Source organism: Tachyglossus aculeatus, chromosome 1 (assembly GCF_015852505.1).
Source record: "Tachyglossus aculeatus isolate mTacAcu1 chromosome 1, mTacAcu1.pri, whole genome shotgun sequence".
NCBI lineage: Eukaryota > Metazoa > Chordata > Mammalia > Monotremata > Tachyglossidae > Tachyglossus > Tachyglossus aculeatus.
In genome coordinates, this window is record NC_052066.1 from 76,120,735 (window position 1) to 76,140,134 (window position 19,400).

The following is a 19,400-nucleotide window of genomic DNA, read 5'->3' on the forward strand; positions in this document are numbered from 1 at the left end:
TAAATCAATAAAAAATGGCAAGAGGTAGTAGAAGATTAACCATATCAGGTGTTGGATGGAGTTGTGAGGACATGGTGATGGGAGAGGAGAGGAAGAAGACTTGTTTTCCTCTCAATCTGGCTGGATTCCCAGGGCTCTTGGAGAAGAAGGGAGCTGGAAAGAGCTCCTTGGTGGGAGATGCCAGGCTCCTCAATCTGCTCAGTCCCACACAGTGGCAGATCAGGTGACAAATAAATGTTTCTGGCTTCTGTCAAATGCATTCAGCTCTTAATGTTTTCCTTCTTACTTCATCTTCTCTGGAGTTGCATTTCAAGCAGGAACCTTGGGATTGACTTTTTCCAAAAAAATAAGTTTCCAGAAAACTGGCCCCACATGTTTGCATATCTTTCAATTGGTAGAGTTGCCCAGACAAAAAGCCTATGGCGATGACACGTTTTTCTGAGCTGAAAACTGACAAGGTTTGTCTTTTCTGCCAGATGTTGATGTGTATTTCCATGTAATTCCTCATTCGTTGTTCTGGTGCTCTGGACTCCATCATTTCTTCAAAAAGCCTTCTGTAAGTATGGAGGCTTTCACATTTTAGCAGGAGTTGGTTTGCAGTATTCAGTGATGAATTACACATTGTGTCCAGTAGGCAAACATTTTTCATAACCAAGACATTCATTTGCAGCTTTGACGGAAGCCTGAAATATATTGGCCCAAATGGTGCAGTTTGATTTGGGGTAAGGGAGCTTTAATGATTTTACAATATCCATCCAAGGTGCCCATAAAGTCTCCCTGAAGTTTTTATGGTGTTTATTTGAATATTTAATAGTTGTTGATGGAACACTGTTTTATAGTGCACCTATCTGACTGCCTGGTGGCTTGCTGTTTGATTTGGAGAACTATGCAGTTTGTAATTTCACTTTGCATAAAACTGCTTCAGTAAGAAATACAGTTGTATTTCAGATGGAGCATCCTAGAGTGGCAATCATTTTTCTTTTTGAAAAAAAAAACAGTTTAGCTTGAAAATAAAGACTGATAGGTAAAAAAAAAATTATCTTTTACTTGGAAAAAGCTAACTGACTGCCCCTAACTCACTTCCACCTCCAACTCTGAGCAAAACCAAAAGTAGACTGCCCACTTGTTTGAAAGACCAACCAAACAGAATAGAGAAAATGAAGAATAAAAGATTTTCTCCATCAAAAGTAGGGCACAGTTCCATTTTACAGGGGGACCAATGGAGATTGTTGGAGATTATAGTATTTATGATGAATAATAATAATGGTATTTATTAAGTACTTACTATGTGGCAGACACCAATCTAAGCACCTACATTATACAGAGCACTGTGCTATGGGCTTGGAACTGTTATAACTCCAACTCTTCCCCCTCCTCCCTTCCTTACCTGGTTGACTGAAACAGTGGGCCTGCTGACAAGATGTGGCAGGGGACTACTTGGATGTCTCAGTGATTTCCTGCTGAAGACACTGATGTGGAAAAACATCCAGAGTGTTTGACTCCTATGCGGAAACTCTGGAATACACATTCTAATAATAATGGTTGGAAGATGGAGTGAGTGGTAGGAAGATGGAAGGAAGGGGAGGGGCGAAGATGGTCTGCTTACACGGTGAGCCCCATTTGGGACAATCAATCAATCAATCAATCACATTTCCCACTGTTGGGTAGGGACCGTCTCTATATGTTGCCAACTTGTACTTCCCAAGCACGTAGTACAGTGCTCTGCACACAGTAAGTGCTCAATAAATATGATTGATTGATTGATTGATTTATAGAGAAGCAGAGTGGCTCAGTGGAAAGAGCACAGCCTTGGGAGTCAGAGGTCATGGGTTCTAATCCCAGCTCTGCCACTTATCAGCTGTGTGACTTTGAGCAAGTCACTTCACTTCTCTGTGCCTCAGTTACCTCATCTGTAAAATGGGGATTAAGACTGTGAGCCCCAGGTGGGACAAACAGATTTCCTTGTATTCCCCCCCCCCCCCAACACACACACACAGCTTTGAACAGTGGTTGGAACATAATAAGCGCTTAACAAATACCATCATTATTATTATTATCATTTATTGTGTGCTTACTGGGTGCAGAGCATTGTGTGGCTTAAGGACAGGGCCTTTGTCCATCCTTATTTCAGTGCTTTGTACAGTGCTTGGCACATGGTAAGTGCTTAATAATTACCATAATTAATTAAGAGCAGAATCAATCCATTGTTTCCTTGGAACATTTTGTTTCATTTTTCCTGGAAGGAAAGAGAATAATAATAATAATAAATGGCATTTATTAAGCGCTTACTATGTGCAAACCACTGTTCTAAGTGCTGGGGAGGCTACAAGGTGATCAGATTGTCCCACAGGGGGCTCACGGTCTTAATCCCCATTTTCCAGATGAGGGAACTGAGGCCCAGAGAAGTTAAGTGACTTGCCCAAAGTCACACAGCTGACAAGCGCCGGAGTCAGGATTTGAACCTATGACATCTGACTCCAAAGCCTGGGCTCTTTCCACTGAGCCACGCTGCTTAAGATATACCAAGGAAGGTTGTGATTAACCATTCTGTGGATCTCTTGCAAGAATTCCAAAATGCTATGTAGACCCTCATTATCTTCTAACAGTCCTTTGAGGTGCAATACATTAAAAAAAACCTTCTGAACATAAATACTGGAGATAACGGTGTTGCCCCCTCAAAACACCCTTAAGGCCAATGCTGAACCAAAAATAGTGTCCTGAAATTCTGGCTGAATCCTAGGATTTTGTCCCAGTGGTGAGCCACTTAAGAGATAAATTGATTACTCTCTTCACTAGCACCTGGAAATAAACTTTCCATAAACTGACACCTATTGAACCCCTTCTGGGGCTGAAAAATGCATTACTCCTCTATCCCCTCTCATTAGAATGGTTCCACGTCTCTTTAGGCAGCACCGATGATCTGCTTTTCCGGCACCGAGGCTTTGGCCATTGTCTAGGGTTGGTGTTTCAGCAAAAAACAACTGAGGCCTAGGCTGGTATGAGTAACTTTGGGAAATCTTAAGGTCTCGGAGTTCAAATTCCACCTCTGTGTATAGCTGGCTGGGTGGCTTCTGCAAATCAATTCCGTTCTATGGGCCTTAATTTCCTCAGCAGCCACATGGGGATTTAACAAAGTAGATTTACCTCAGAGGGGCTTAATGAGAAACAAAAAATAAAAGTGGCTGGAAATCATTTTTGATAACCTAAAGAGTGAGAGAGTTGCCATTTTCTGGGCTACAGCTGCAGAGATGAAGTGAAGCAAAGAATTAATTTTAACCCACAGTTTTCGACCATCTCCTTTGAGATAAAAGATAAGATGTTGGTACATCAGTTTTTTTAACCTAAGCCTAAGAAAATATGCCCTTTCCTCCTCCTCTTTTTTCCCCTTATCCTCCAGTCTCCCCACCACCCCTTAGCCTCAAGCTTCCAGCCAAAAAGCAAATTGGAAAGGAGTCAGACAAATTCATCGAACAGATACAATACAGCCAAGACAAATAGGGTAATACTTTGCAGAGAGTTGCAATGTTTCCAAACTTCTAAGAAAGTTATTTGTTCCATATATTCTTGGAGATGGGATGGGGAAGTGTAAGGGAGATTTTGGCATTATGTCCTGTCAACAGACCACAATAACAATTTTCACTCCCATAGAGTTCCTTTCAACTGTAAAACCTCATTATGGGAAAAATGAAGTGAATAATATTTTCAGGATGGGGGATTATGTATTATCACTCACCACATATTGTTCTTAAAAAGAGAAGCAAGGAGCAGCCTTTACCTTATGCCAACCTTGTGATAGCGCTATGATTTGTAATATTTTTCAGCAGCTCAGCACACTTTTCCACATTGGTGCATTTCAAAAAGGTGCATTTTCTATGGGCATTCTTTCCCACAGTGACACCAGTCAGGAATTAAATCCTTAATTTATCAACCCTCACATTTCTGTCAGGTTAATGCCTAGGAGCTACTGTGGCGATAAAGCCAGAGAGATTGAATGAGGTACTTAATATCACACACTAAGTCATTGCTAAGCACCATGGCCTATTGGCAAGAACCTGGGATTAGGAATCAGGAGTCCAAATTTCGAATCCAGCTCTGCTACTGGCCTGCTGTATGACTTTTGGCAAGTCCCCTAATGACTCGGTTGTTTGGTTTCTTTTTCTAAAAATCGAGGATTAGACACCAGCTCTCCCTACTTGGATTTTGAGCCATGTTTAGGACAGAGATTGTGTCCTGATCTGACTATTTTGTAATTGGAATAGAATTTGGCACTCAGTAAATACTTAACAAATGCAATAACAACAACAATAATAATAGCAACTAAGATGATAATGATTGATAGAATCAGAAGTAGGGTAGAACAGGAACAACCATTTTCTCACATTTGGAATGTAAATCTTTTGAGGTAGGGAACAGAGAAGCAACGTGGCTCAGTGGAAAGAGCACAGGGCTTTGGAGTCAGAGGTCATGGGTTCTAATCCTGACTCTGCCAGCTGTCAGCTGTGTGACTTTGGGCAAATCACTTAACTTCTCTGTACCTCAGTTACCTCATCTGTAAAATGGGGATTAAGACTGGGAGCCCACCGTGGGACAACCTGATCACCTTGTAACCTCCTCAGCACTTAGAACAGTGCTTTGCACGTAGTAAGCGCTTAATAAATGACATTATTATTATTATTATTATTATGTGTACTAGCTCTATGGTCCTCTCGCAAGGGGATGTACAGTGCTCTATACAGTGCTTTGTACCGTTCCTCGTACAGTGCTTTGTACAATGTTCTGCACAGTATAAGCATTTAATAAATGTTAATGACAAAGCCATTCTGACTGAGTGATTCTACTACAGGTTTGGGCATTGAGCCAATGGAGAATTCAGAGGGGATAATTCATTTCAATAAGGAAGGGAATCCCTTGAGCATCCTAAGAAATTCCAATCAAGCTCTCTCATCATTAAGTCTCCTGCTTTATTTTCTGTACCTAAAACCTTCAAGGCCTGAAAAGATAATATATAGGGTGAACATAAAGAGAATTTTGTTTCCTGCAAAAACTCTCCTATCTATCTGGCCACCTAACATCCTCAAGGCCTCAGAAGAGAATATCTGAGGGGTAAAAAGGGAGAAATTGGTTTCTTGCAGATACAACTCCTGTTCATTATTTAATAATAGTAATAATAATCATGATGGTACTTGTTAAGCACTGAACTATGTGCCAGGCACTATACTAAGCGCTGGGGTTGATACAAGCAAATTGGGTTGGACACAGTCCCTGTCCCATGTGGGGCTCACAGTCTCAATCCCCATTTTACAGATGAGGTAACTGAGGCCCAGAGAAGGGAAGTGACTTGCCCAAGGTCACACAGCAGACAAGTGACCAAACTGGAATTAGAACCCATGACCTTCTGAGTCCCAGGCCTGTGCTCTATCCATTACGCCATGCTGCTTCTCACTACACCATGCTGCTTCTCATTTGTTACTTATTTGTTACTGAATTGTACTTTCCATGCGCTTAGTACAGTGTTCTGCACACAGTAAGTGCTCAATAACTACAATTGAATGAATTAAGTCCATCAGGAAGTTGCCCCCAAGCCTCTCTACATTATAATACACAAAACTAACATTGTTTTGAAACTTCTAGAACATAGAAATAGCGTTCAGTAGTGAAGATAGTTCCTTCACATTCAGAACTAAAAAGAGAACTGGAATAAGTCAAGTAAAAAATTCTGTGACAAGGAGCCACATTCAGACAGTTATTTTTTTGAAGCACGAGAAAATTACTAAAGCACCCAAGAGTTTAATACAGTGCTCTGCACACAGAAAGCACCCAATAAATATGATTGAACGAATGAATGAATGAATTAAAAATGAAAGATGGACAGGCTGTGGTGTTACTAGCAACTTTTGTGAATTAGAGAATTCAGGTCTGTGATGCAAATTTGGGTCTGTGGGATGAAGTGCAGGATTAGTGTGGCAACTATTTTCACATTGTTTCCATAAAGGTCAGAGGAACTCTACCAAGGTAAAGAAAAAGGATCCTAGGGATATATCCTGGACCTATCACCGTTACCATGCTGTTCCTCTACTTAATAATGGCATTTAATAAGCACTTAATATGTTCAAAGCACTGTTCTAAGCACTGAGGAGGTTACAAGGTGATCAGGTTGTCCACGTGGGGCTCACAGTCTTAATCCCCATTTTACAGCTGAGGAAACTGAGGCTCAGAGAAGTGAAGTGACTTTCCCAAAGTCACACAGCTGGCAATTGGCAGAGTCGGGATTTGAACCCATGACCTCTGACTCCAAAGCCCGTGCTCTTTCCACTGAGCCACGCTGCTTCTTTTGAATGGCTCTCCAGCACCTCAAGCTCACCATATCCAAAACTGAACTCAGTTTCTCTTTAAAATCCTCTCCTCCACCTAACTTTGCCGATGCAATTGACAATAACCCCACTCTCCCCATCTCTCAAGCCTGTGACAATGACCTTAACTTTGAGTCCTCTCTCTCATTCAACCTCCATATTCAGTCTTGTCAATTCTTTCTCCACAGCATCTCCACAATCCTCTCCCCCAAAACTGCTACCACCCTTGTCCAAGTATTTGTCCAATCCCTGCTTGAAAACTGCAACAGCCTCCTCACCTACTTGCCTAGCTTTAGTCTCTCCCCTCTCCAGTCCATTTCTTTAAAATGGTGCTTGTTAAGTGCTTACTATGTGTCAAGCACTGCTCTAGGTGCTGGGGTAGATACAATACTACTGCTACTAATGATAATAATGGCATTTATTAAGCACTTACTATGTGCCAAGCACTGTTCTACGCGCTGGGGAAGTTACAAGGTGATCAGGTTGTCCCACGTGGGGCTCACAGTCTTAATCCCCATTTTACAGCTGAGGTAACTGAGGCACAGGGAAGTGAGGTGACTTGCCCAAAGTCACACAGCTGACAAGTGGCAGAGCCGGGATTTGAACCCGTGACCTCTGACTCCAAAGCCCGGACTCTTTCCACTGAGACACGCTGCTTCTCTAGTAGGAAAAAGTCCCTGACCCCCATGGTCTACGTAGACTATTTATGTCAAAAATTATTCTGTACCACTTCGCCCTGGCCCTCCCAAAGCACATTCCTTTCAGCAACAAGCAGAAACTACTGAATGCATTAAGGGATTCAATCAATTCTCTTCCACCTACTTATCTTTTCTCCTACCTCTCAAGACAACCTACACAATATGCTTCCTTCTTATCTCTCCCTCAACTGACCTTTTTCTCACACCCTCTCTCCCTTCTGGAATTTCCTACCCCTTCACACCCAGCAAGCCACTGCTTGCACCATCTTTAAAGCCCTCTTGAAATCACTTCTTCTCCAGGAGGCCTTCATTACCAGTGACATTTATTGAATGCTTACTGCGTGCAGAATACTCTGCTAAGCACTTAGGGGAGTGCAGCAGCGTGAAGCAGTGAAGCGCTCCACAGCAGTAGAGTGAAACAGCATGGTTCAGTGGAAAGAGCCCGGGCTTGGGAGTCAGAGGTTATGGGTTCGAATCCCGGCTCCGCGACTTGTCAGCTGTGTGACCTTGGGCAAGCTACTTAACTTCTCTGGGCCTCAGTTACCTCATCTGTAAAATGGGGAGTAAAACTGTAAGCCCCTCATGGGACAATCTCATCACTTTGCATCCCCCAGTGCTTAGAACAGTGCTTTGCATATAGTAAGCGCTCAACAAATACCATCATTATTATTACTATTATTACAAGGTGATCAGGTTGTCCCACGGGGGGCATTATTATTATTATTTATGTTGCCAATTTGTACTTCCCAAGCGCTTAGTACAGTGCTCTGCACACAGTAAGCGCTTAATAAATACGATTGATGATGATGATGATTACAATACAACAGAGTTGGTAGACATATCCCTTGTCCACAATGAGCTTCATTGATTAATATTCCCATTCCTCATCTTGTACTCCCCTCAGCTACCATTTCTACCCTTTTGCATCACCTAAGAAGTTTACTCACATACTTCCATATTAGCTCCTCTAGAAAGTAAACATGTTTTAGGCAGGGAATGTATCTACCAAATCTTATACTGTAGAGTCCCAAGTGCTTAGTATAGTGCTCTGCACACAGTAAGCACTCCATAAGTATTAGAGCAGCATTAGAGAAGCAGCGTGGCTCAGTGGAAAGAGTGCGGGCTTTGGAGTCAGAGGTCATGGGTTCAAATCCCAGCTCCGCCACTTATCAGCTGTGTGACTTTGGGCAAGTCACTTAACTTCTCTGTGCCTCAGTTCCCTCATCTGTAAAATGGGGATTAAGACTGTGAGCCCCCCATGGGACAACCTGTTCACCTTGTAACCTTCCCAGCACTTAGAATAGTGCTTGGCACATAGTAAGCGCTTAAAAATGCCATCATTCATTCATTCATTCAATCATATTTATTGAGCGCTTACTGTGTGCAGAGCCCTGTACTAAGGACTTGGGAAGTACAAGATGGCAACATATAGAGACAGTCCCTACCCAACAATGGGCTCACAGTCTAGAAGGGGGATCATTATTGTTATTATTACTATTATAAGTATGATTGATTGATTTACTTCACTCTCCTGGTTACCTCAGTCGCCTCATCTTTAAAATGGGGATTAAGAGTGTGAGCTCCATGTGGGACAGAGACTGTGACAAACCTGTTTCCTACAAGCAAGTAAGCAGCGTGGCTTAGTGGAAAGAGCACGGGCTTGGGAGTCAGAGGTCATGGGTTCTAATTCCAGCTCCACCACTTGTCTGCTGTGTGACTTTGGGAAAGTCACTTAACTTCTCTGTGCTTCTGTTACCTCATCTGGAAAATGGAAGTTAAGACTGGAAGCCCCATGTGGGGCAACCTGATTACCTTGTATCTACCCCAGCGCTTAGAACAGTGCTTGGTACATAATAAGCGCTAAACAAATGTGATCATTATCATTATTATTATTATTACCCCAGTGTTCACAACAGTGTTTGGCACAGAGTAAACACTTAACAAGTACCATAATAATAATGATCTTCTAGACTTTGAGCCCACTGTTGGGGGTAGGGACCATCTTTATATGTTGCCAACTTGTACTTCCCAAGTGCTTAGTACAGTGCTCTGCACACAGTAAGTGCTCAATAAATACGATTGAATAAATTGAATGAATGAATGATCAAATTATTGATAATTAATATTATCATTATTATTGCTTAGGCTTGTGGTATTCCAGCTTTGAGAATACAGAGCCCAGGATGTGATGCAACATCTCCTGCCCTCCATGCTAGCAGAGAGGTGATTTGGGGTACATCAAATGCCCTGAACAATTGCCCTGCATTCATTCATTCATCCATTCATGCAATTGTATTTATTGAGCAGTTACTAGGTCAAAGCATCTCCTCCCATCAGGTTAAGCAATACATTAAGGGTCAGTCACACATATATTGGCTTCTCTGAAAATTGCACTTGGCCTTTCGCAGTAAAGAAATGATGTTCTCCTTGAGCCAGTCAATTATGCTTAGACTTTTACCACCTATTTCCTCATACGAGGACCTGACCTATAGGTATAATAGAAAGTGCAGTTTTAGTCCGTGTAGATTTGAATCACGGAAAGCTTCTGTGCAGATTTAGAGTGAAATTCTCAATTATAAGTTTCACTCACTTTGGCACTTTCTCTGGCTGCCTTTCACTTTGGCCTGCCTTTCTCTGGCTCTCTCTCTCTTCTCCCTTGCTTCCTTCCCCTCCCCTGCTCTCTAATCTACTTACATTTCCGACTAGAGGCTACTATAACCTTTCATTATTTAAACTTGCCACACTTTTATAGTACATCAGGGAACTAAGTGACAAGGTAAAATGGGGAAATGTCAGCTCCTGTGGAAAACGAAAGGAGATCTACGGGCACAAAGCGGAGAATCACTACTGGTCCCCTAGGGCAGATAGTATGCATGCTAATGGAAAGACTACATGATTGTGCCAACTTTGCCAAGCCCGGTCTGCAGGAGAAAGACAGGTTTTAAGCTATTGTGATCATACACTTGTGTTTTATCTGCGAGCATGCATCTAGGTTTTTGGAGAGCAGTTTAATAGCACAAGGAAGCAGCGTGGCGAAAGAGACCAGGCTTTGGAGTCAGAGGTCATGGGTTCAAATCCCGTCTCTACCACTTGTCAGCTGTGTGACTTTGGGCAACTCAACTTCTCTGGGCCTCAGTTACCTCATCTGTAAAATGGGGATTAAGACTGTGAGCCCCCCATGGGACAACCTAATCACCTTGTAACCTCCCCAGCACTTAGAACAGTGCTTTGCACATAGTAAGTGCTTAATAAATGCCATCATAATTATTGTAATTAAGGAAATGGAGCTCGCTGGAGCAGATCTGATAGTTTGCCAGTTGGTGTCGTGTCTCTGACCAGGATCACCAAAAACCTTATACAAAATTCGTCCAATTCACATGTATCACTCTAGTGAAGTAGGAAGATGTGGGGCTTACTGGAAAGAGCACAGGTCTGAGAGTTAGGGAAATGGAGTTCTAATCCCCACTCTGCCACTTACCTGCTGTGCGATTTGGGGCAAGTTGCTTAACTTTTCTTTACTTCATTTACCCCATCTGCAAAATGGGGCTTCAATACCTGTTCTCCCTCGTACTTACTCCGTGAGCCTCATGTGAGGCCTGATTGTACTATACCTACCCCAGTGCATAATACAGTGCTTGAAATAGTAAGTGCTTAAGAAATACCACAATTATTATCTGGGGACCAAGGCAGAAAAAGACAGGCCTCTCTTAAAGAAAATTCTTTAGTAGTCCTGCATTTAGCTAACATCATGGGTTAGACTATAATGACCACAGGTATGAGGGGTTCTCAATTATTAGCCTCCAAGATCTTCCTATTGAGGACCAATGGTTTGACTTGGAAAGGTGGGTTAGCTAAGAATTTTGGGTTCCCTTTATATCACGTGGAAAATACTGAGAAGCAGCATGGCTTAGTGGATAGAGCACCGGCCTATGAGTCAGAAGGTCAAGGGTTCTAATCCCAGGCCCGCCACTTGTCTGCTGTGTGACCTTGGGCAAGTCACTTCACTTCTCTGGGCCTCAGTTACCTCATCTGTAAAATGTAAATCTAGACTGTGAGCTCCACGTGGGACAGGGTCTACATCCAGCCCGATTTACTTGTATCTACCCCAGTGGTTAGCACAGTGCCTGGAACATAGTGAGAATTTATCAAATGCCATAATAATAATAATAATAATAATCATTATTAGCTCAGCATGTCTCAAGCTGAGAATGGCATCATCTCAGGGTGGCTCAGTGGAAAGAGCACGGGCTCGGGAGTCAGAGATCATGGGTTCTAATCCCTGCTCCACACTTGTCAGCTGTGCGACTTTGGGCAAGTCACTTTAACTTCTCTGTGCCTCAGTTACCTCATCTGTAAAAATGGGGATTAAGACTGTGAGCCCCACGTGGGACAACCTGATCGCAATGTATCTCCCTAGCGCTTAGAACAGTGCTTGGCACATAGTAAATGCTTAACAAATGCCATTGTTATTATTATTATTTTACAGGAACCTGTAGATCTAAGCTCCTCGGGGGCAGTGTTTGGGTTTGTATCATATTTTTCCAAATGCTTAGTACAGTGTTCATTAAATACCATTTACTGATTGCTCGAACCTACTCAGAAAGATGTTCAGGATCCTGATTAATGAAAAATCCTGAATAGCGATTTGCACAGTGCACTGCACCCAATAGTGCTACTGACTTTTGCTTTCATTTCCAGAAACAAATACTATCCACATTCAGATCTGATCCTGGCTGGGTGCAGGATGATTGGAACAGGGTATAGCACACTGGGACAAAGGGATAACAACAGCGTGGCTTAGTGGAAAGAGCACGGGATTGGAAGTCAGAGGTCATGGGTTCTAATCCCGGCTCTGCCACTTGTCTGTTGTGTGACTTTGAGCAAGTCACTTCACTTCTCTGTGCCTCACTTACCTCATCTGTAAAATGGGGATTGAGACTGTGAGCCCCAGGTGGGACAACCTGATCACCTTGTATCTCCCTGAGTACTTAGAACAGTGCTTGGCACATAGTAAGTGCTTAACAAATATTATTATTATTATTATTATTGAACACTTATTGAGTGCAAGGCAGAGTACTAAATGATTCAGCAGATGTGGACAGTTTCCAATCTGATTATTTCATATCTTTCCCAGCATTTGGCACATAGTACTCAACACATAATATTATTATTATTAGTTGTCTTGTTTTTTTTAGTTGTATTTGTTAAGTGCTTACTATGTGCCAGGCACTGTATTAGGAGCTGGGGTAGATACAAGCAAATCAAGTTGGATGCAGTCCACAAGGGTCTCACAGTCTGAATATCCATTTTACAGATGAGGTAACTGAAGTATGGAGAAGTTAAGTGACTTGCTCAAGGTCGCACAGCTAACAAGTGGCCGAGCTGGGATTAGAACCCATGACCTCCGACTCCCAAGCTCATGCTCTTTCCAGCCCACTGGTGATACACGAATGTGGAGAACAGTGCCTGACACATAGTAAGTGGTTAACAAATACCATAAATATTATGGTATTAATAATGATAGCAGTTATTAAGCACTTACTATGTGCAAAGCACTGTTCTAAGCACTTGGGAGGTTACAAGGTGATCAGGTTGTCCCATGAGGGGCTCACAGTCTTAATCCCCATTTTACAGATGAGGGAAAAGAGGCCCAGAGAAGTGAAGTGACTTGCCCAAAGACACACAGCTGACAAGTGGCAGAGCCAGGATTTGAACTCATGACCTCTGACTCCAAAGCCTGGGCTTTTTCCACTGAGCCATGCTGCTTCTCTGGGTGGTCTCTTTCCTCCCTGGAATTTAGGTACCTCCCATTTCCACAATTTCAATCCTTTCAGGTCTTTCCTTCCTGTGTTCCAGCTCCATTTGAAAAACGGGGATTATAATAGGGCCTTTAGAATACATATAACAAATTTGTTTAGACTCCTAAAATAAACAGCGTGAAAAGTAGCATGGCCTAGTGAGAAGTGTGTGGCCTGGTGGATAATTCGGGGAGGCCTGGAAGTAAGAAGGACCTGAGTTCTAATCCTGGCTCTGCCACTTGTCTGCTGTTAGACCTAGGGCAAGTCACTTAACTTTTCTGTTTCTCAGTTACCTTATCTGTAAAATGGGTATTAAGACTATAAGCCCTATGCATGACAGGACCATACCCAACCTGATTATGTTGTATCTACCCCAGTGCTTAGTATAGTCCTTGGCACATAGTAAGTGCTTAACAATTACCAAGAGAAAAAAAGAAAAAAAAAAGGTGCATGGCCTACTGGAAAGAATATGAGTTAGGAAGTCAGAGGATCTGGAATCTAATCCTGACTTTGTTACTAGCCTGTTGTGTGACCATGGGAAAGTCATTTAACTTCTCTGTTCCTCAGGTTCCTCATCTGTAAAATAATGATAATAATGATGGTATTTGTTAAGTGCTTATTACATGCCAAGCACCCTTCTAAGCGCTGCGTACATACAAGGTAATCGGGTTGTCCCATGTGGTGTTCACAGTCTTAATCCCCATTTTAAAGATGAAGGAACTGAGGCAAAGAGAAGTTAAGTGACTTGCCCAAGTCACGCGCTGATAATTGGTGGAGCCGGGATTAGAACCCACGACCTCTGACTCCCAAGTCCGTGCTCTTTCCACTAAGCCATGCTGCTTCCCAATAATAATGATAATAATAATGATGGCATTTGCTAAGCGCTTACTATGTGCAAAGCACTGTACTAAGCGCTGGGGAGGATACAAGGTGATCAGGTTGTCCCACGTGGGGCTCACAGTCTTAATCCCCATTTTACAGATGATGAAACTGGGGCACAGAGAAGTGAAGTGACTTGCCCAAATTCACACAGCTGACAAGTGGTGGAGCTGAGATTTGAACACATGACCTCTAACTCCCAAGCCCATGCTCTTTCTACTGAGCCACTCTGCTTCTTAAAAAAGTGAATTAAATGTCTTTTCTCCCTCCTACTTTGATTATGAGCCCCAACTGGGACAAGGATCATGTCTACCTCAGTGCTTAGTACCACGTTCATGTTTTTAGACTGTGAGCCCATTTTAGACTGTGAGCCCACTGTTGGGTAGGGACTGTCTCTATATGTTGCCAATTTGTACTTCCCAAGCGCTTAGTACAGTGCTCTGCACACAGTAAGCGCTCAATAAATACGATTGATGATGATGTTCATCGCATAGAAAGTGCTTAACAAATACCCTGGTTATCATTATTTTGTCAGTGTTATAATTACCATTATAATCAATAATAAAGATGATAAACTATGACAATAATAATGATAAGAATAATAAATGCCCCCCCCCCCCCAATGAATCATCTATTCAACATATTCCTGTGTATATAATGGATAGTGCAGAAGGTTAAATAAATTTCTAATTGGAATGCAGGTCGACCCCAACATTTCAGTGATTATTAAAGTTCACAAGGCCAGCTGTTTGGAGACTGGTATCACAGCTTGAGCCAGACTTACAGCCCCGACTTCGGTCATAGCCACACTGACCCACGGAATGGAACTGAAAACATTTTCTCAGCTACAATTAAAAACATAAAACATCTAAGCAATTAAGAAGCTGCTTGATTACCTATCACCTTAAACGGGCAATAACTGTTGACACTCCCCATTCTGAGGTTCCTTTTTCCCTACAGAGTGAATCTGCTTTGGCTCTATCCTGGGGATTCATTAGAACATTGCACTGGCCTCTATTCCCCTTTCGAGCTTCCAACAATGCTACAATTCATCCTCAAGAGCTACAGAAGAATTTTTCTTTTGGCCGTCAATTTTATTCCATCAATCAAAGGTTTTGAGTGTAACTGGGTACTGTTCAAGGCACTTGGGAGAGATTGAAATAGTAGAGTTGATGGATGTGTTTCCTGCTCACAAGGAACTGAAGCACGAGGAGCGATAATACTGTACTTGTTACTTAATAATAATGATGGCATTTGTTAAGCGCTTACTATGTACAAAGCACTGTTCTAAGCACTGGGGGGGATAATAATAATAATAATAATAATAATAATAATAATAATAATGGCATTTGTTAAGTGCTTACTATGTGCAAAGCACTGTTCTGAGCGCTGGGGGGATACAAGGTGATCAGGTGGTCCCACGTGGGGCTCACAGTCATCATCCCCATTTTACAGATGAGGGAACTGAGGCTCCGAGAAGTTAAGTGACTTGCCCAAGGTCACACAGCAGACATCTGGGAGAGCCGGGATTCAAACCCACGACCTCTGACTCCAAAGCCCATGCTCTTTCCACTGAGCCAATATGCCAAACATTGCCAAGTTGTACTTCCCAAGTGCTTAGTACACTGCTCTGCACACAGTAAGTGCTCAATAAATACGACTGAATGAATGAATGAATGAATAACAATAATTATGGTATTTGTTAAGCACTTACTATTTGCAAGGCATTCATTCATTCAATCATATTTATTGAGCGCTTACTGTGTGTAGAGCACTGTACTAAGTGCTTGGGAAGTACAAGTTGGCAACATGAGGCACTGTACTAAGTACTGGGGTGGCTACAAGAAAATCAGGTTGGACACAGCCCCTGTCCCATGAGGGGCTCACAGCCTTAATCCTCATTTTACAGATGAGATAACTGAATCTCAGAGAAGTGAAGTGACTTACCCAAGGTCACACAGCAGATAAGTAGCAGAGCAGGGAATGGAACTCATGACCTCTATCTCCCAGCCCAGTGCTCTATCTGATACACCATGCTGTAAGTGCTGCGGTAGAAGCAAGATAATCAGGTTGGAAATAGCCCTTTTCCCACATGGGGCTCAGGGTTTAACAATTAAAATAAATCACGGCTAGGGTAAATGGCAGGATATAAGGATATGTACCAAAAGTGCTGAGGGGTGGAGTGAAAATGTAGTGCTTAAGGGGTTTGGATCCAAGGGCACAGGGAGAGCAGAAAGAAGGGCAAATAGGATAAATAATAATAATGGCATTTATTTTGTGCTTACTATGTGCCAAGCACTGTTCTAAGCACTGGAGAGGTTACAAGGTGATCAGATTGTCCCACTGGGGGCTCACAGTCTTAATCCCCATTTTGCAGATGAGGTAATTGAGGCACAGAGAAGTTAAGTGACTTGCCCAAAGTCACACAGCTGACAATTGGTGGAGCCGAGATTTGAACCCATGACTTCAAAGCCCATGCTCTTTCCATTGAGCCATGCTGCTTCTCTATAAATGAGAGGCCAGGAAAGATAGGCCTCTTGGATGAGGTGTGATTTTGGGAGGACTTTGAATGTGGGGAGATTGTTGATCTGTAATAGCAATAATGAAAATTATATTTGTTGAACACTTACTATGTACCAAACACTTTACTAAGTGTTGGGCTGGAATCAGACCAGACATAGTCCCGGTCCCACATGGGACTTACAGTCTAAATAGGAGGGAATAGGATTAAATCCCCATTTTAGAGATGAGGTAACCGAGGCTCAGAGAAGTTAAGTGGCTTGCCCATGGTCAAAAAACAGGCAAGTGGCAGAGCTGGATTAAAACCCAGGTGTTCTGACTCCCAGCCCAATGCTCTTTCCATTAGGCCAGGCTACTTTCCACTCTGCTTCCCATAGTGTTTCTGCAGTATGTGAAGAGGGAGGGGAGTTCTAGGTCGGAGAAGGAATGGGCAGAAGGTCGGGGGTCAGAAAGAAGAGATCAGGGTAACATGAGTGGATTGGCGTGGAGAGCTGAGGTGGTTCAGGTTGAGTGGTAGTAGAAAATCAGCAATGTAAGGTGGGAGAGAGAGAACTGGTTGAGTACATTAAAGCCCATGGTAAGGAGTTTCTATTTGATGTGGAGGTGGATGGGCAACCATTGGGGGGTTTTGAGTCATGGGGAGGTGTGGACTGAACATTTTTTAGAATAATAATAATAATGATGGAATTTATTAAGCACTTACTATGTACAAAGCACTGTTCTAAATACTGGGGAGGTTACAACTTGATCAGGTTGTCCCACGGGTGGCTCACAGTCTTAATCCTCATTTTACAGATGAGGGAACTGAGGCCTCAGAGAAGTTAAGTGACTTGCCCAAAGTCACACAGCTGACAAGTGGTGGAGCTGGGATTTGAACCCATGACCTCTGACTCCAAAGCCCGGGCTCTTTCCACTGAGCCACGCTGCTTCTCTAAGGATCTGGCCAGGGGAGAGACAGGAAGCAGGGAAGTCAGCAAGGAGGCTGAAGCAGTATTCAAGTTCTCCGCAACATTGCCAAGACCCACCCTTTCCTCTCCATCCAAACTGCTACCCTGCTCATTCAAGCTCTCATCCTATCCCGTCTGGACTACTGCACCAGCCTTCTCTCTGATCTCCCATCCTCGTGTCTCTCTCCACTTCAATCCATACTTCATGCTGCTGCCCGGATTATCTTTGTCCAGAAACGCTCTGGGCATATTACCCTCCTCCTCAAAAATCTCCAGTGGCTACCAATCAATCTGCGCATCAGGCAGAAACTCCTCACCCTGGACTTCAAGGCTCTCCATCCCCTCGCCCCCTCCTACCTCACCTACCTTCTCTCCTTCTGCTGCCCAGCCCGCACCCTCCGCTCCTCCGCCGCTAATCTCCTCACCGTACCTCGTTCTCGCCTGTCCCGCCATCGACCCGCGGCCCACGTCATCCCCTGGGCCTGGAATGCCCTCCCTCTGCCCATCCGCCAAGCTAGCTCTCTTCCTCCCTTCAAGGCCCTACTGAGAGCTCACCTCCTCCAGGAGGCCTTCCCAGACTGAGCCCCTTCCTTCCTCTCCCCCTTGTCCCCCTGTCCATCCCCCCATCTTACCTCCTTCCCTTCCCCAGAGCACCTATATATATGTATATATGTTTGTACATATTTATTACTCTATTTATTTATTTATTTTACTTGTACATATCTATTCTATTTATTTTATTTTGTTAGTATGTTTGGTTTTGTTCTCTGTCTCCCCCTTTTAGACTGTGAGCCCACTGTTGGGTAGGGACTGTCTCTATATGTTGCCAATTTGTACTTCCCAAGCGCTTAGTACAGTGCTCTGCACATAGTAAGCACTCAATAAATAAAATTGATGATGATGATGATGAGTACTTTAAAGCCAATGGTAAGGAGCTTCTATTTGATGTGGAGGTGGATGGGCAACCACTGGAGGGTCTGGAGTCATGGGGAGGTGTGGACGGAACATTTTTTAGAATAATAATAATAATGATGGCATTTATTAAGCACTTACTATGTGCAAAGCACTGTTCTAAGCGCTGGGGAGGTTACAAGGTGATCAGGTTGTCCCGTGGGGGGCTCACAGTCTTAATCCTCATTTTACAGATGAGGGAACTGAGGCCCAGAGAAGTTAAGTGACATGCCCAAAGTCACACAGCTGACAAGTGGTGGAGCTGGGATTTGAACCCATGACCTCTGACTCCTGGGCGTTGGCCCAGGCTCTTTCCACTGAGCCACGCTGCTTCTCTAAGGATCTGGCCAGGGGAGAGACAGGAAGCAGGGAAGTCAGCAAGGAGACTGAAGCAGTATTCAAGTTGGGATTCATTCATTCAATCGTATTTATTGAGCGTTTACTGTGTGCAGGGCACTGTGTCAAGCACTTGGAAAGTACAATTTGGCAACAGACAATGATAAGCGCTGGAATCAATGTGGTAGCGGTTTGGATTGAGAGGAAGAAGTGGACTTTAGAGAAGCAGCATGGGCTAGTAGATAGAGCACGGGCCTGGGCGTCAGAAGGACCTGGGTTCTTATTCCGGCTCCACCACTTGTCTGCTGTGTGACCTTGTGCAGGTCATTTAGAGAAGCAGCATGCTGGAGAAGTAGCATGGCTCAGTGGAAGGAGCCCGGGCTTTAGAGTCAGAGGTCATGGGGGTTAGTGCAGCCCTGAAGGCGGAGGGAGAGGCCTACACCTTGGGCTGTGCAGGAGGTGAGTCTCCCCGCCCTGTCTCTACATATATATATATATATGTTTGTACGTATCTGTTACTCTATTTAGTCATTTATTTTATTTGTACATGTTTTTTCTATTTATTTTATCTTGTTAATATGTTTTGTTTTGTTGTCTGTCTCCCCCTTCTAGACTGTGAGCCCTATGTTGGGTAGGGACTGTCTCTTATGTTGCCAACTTGTACTTCCCAAGCGCTTAGTACGGTGCTCTGCACACAGTAAGCGCTCAATAAATACGATTGAATGAATGTTTTGTTTTGTTGTCTGTCTCCCCCTTCTAGACTGTGAGCCCGCTGTTGGGTAGGGACCGTCTCTAGATGTTGCCAAGTTGGACTTCCCAAGTGCTTAGTACAGTGCTCTGCACACAGTAAGCGCTCAATAAATATGATTGAATGACTGAATGAATGAAATCCCAGCTCTGCCAATTGTCAGCTGTGTGACT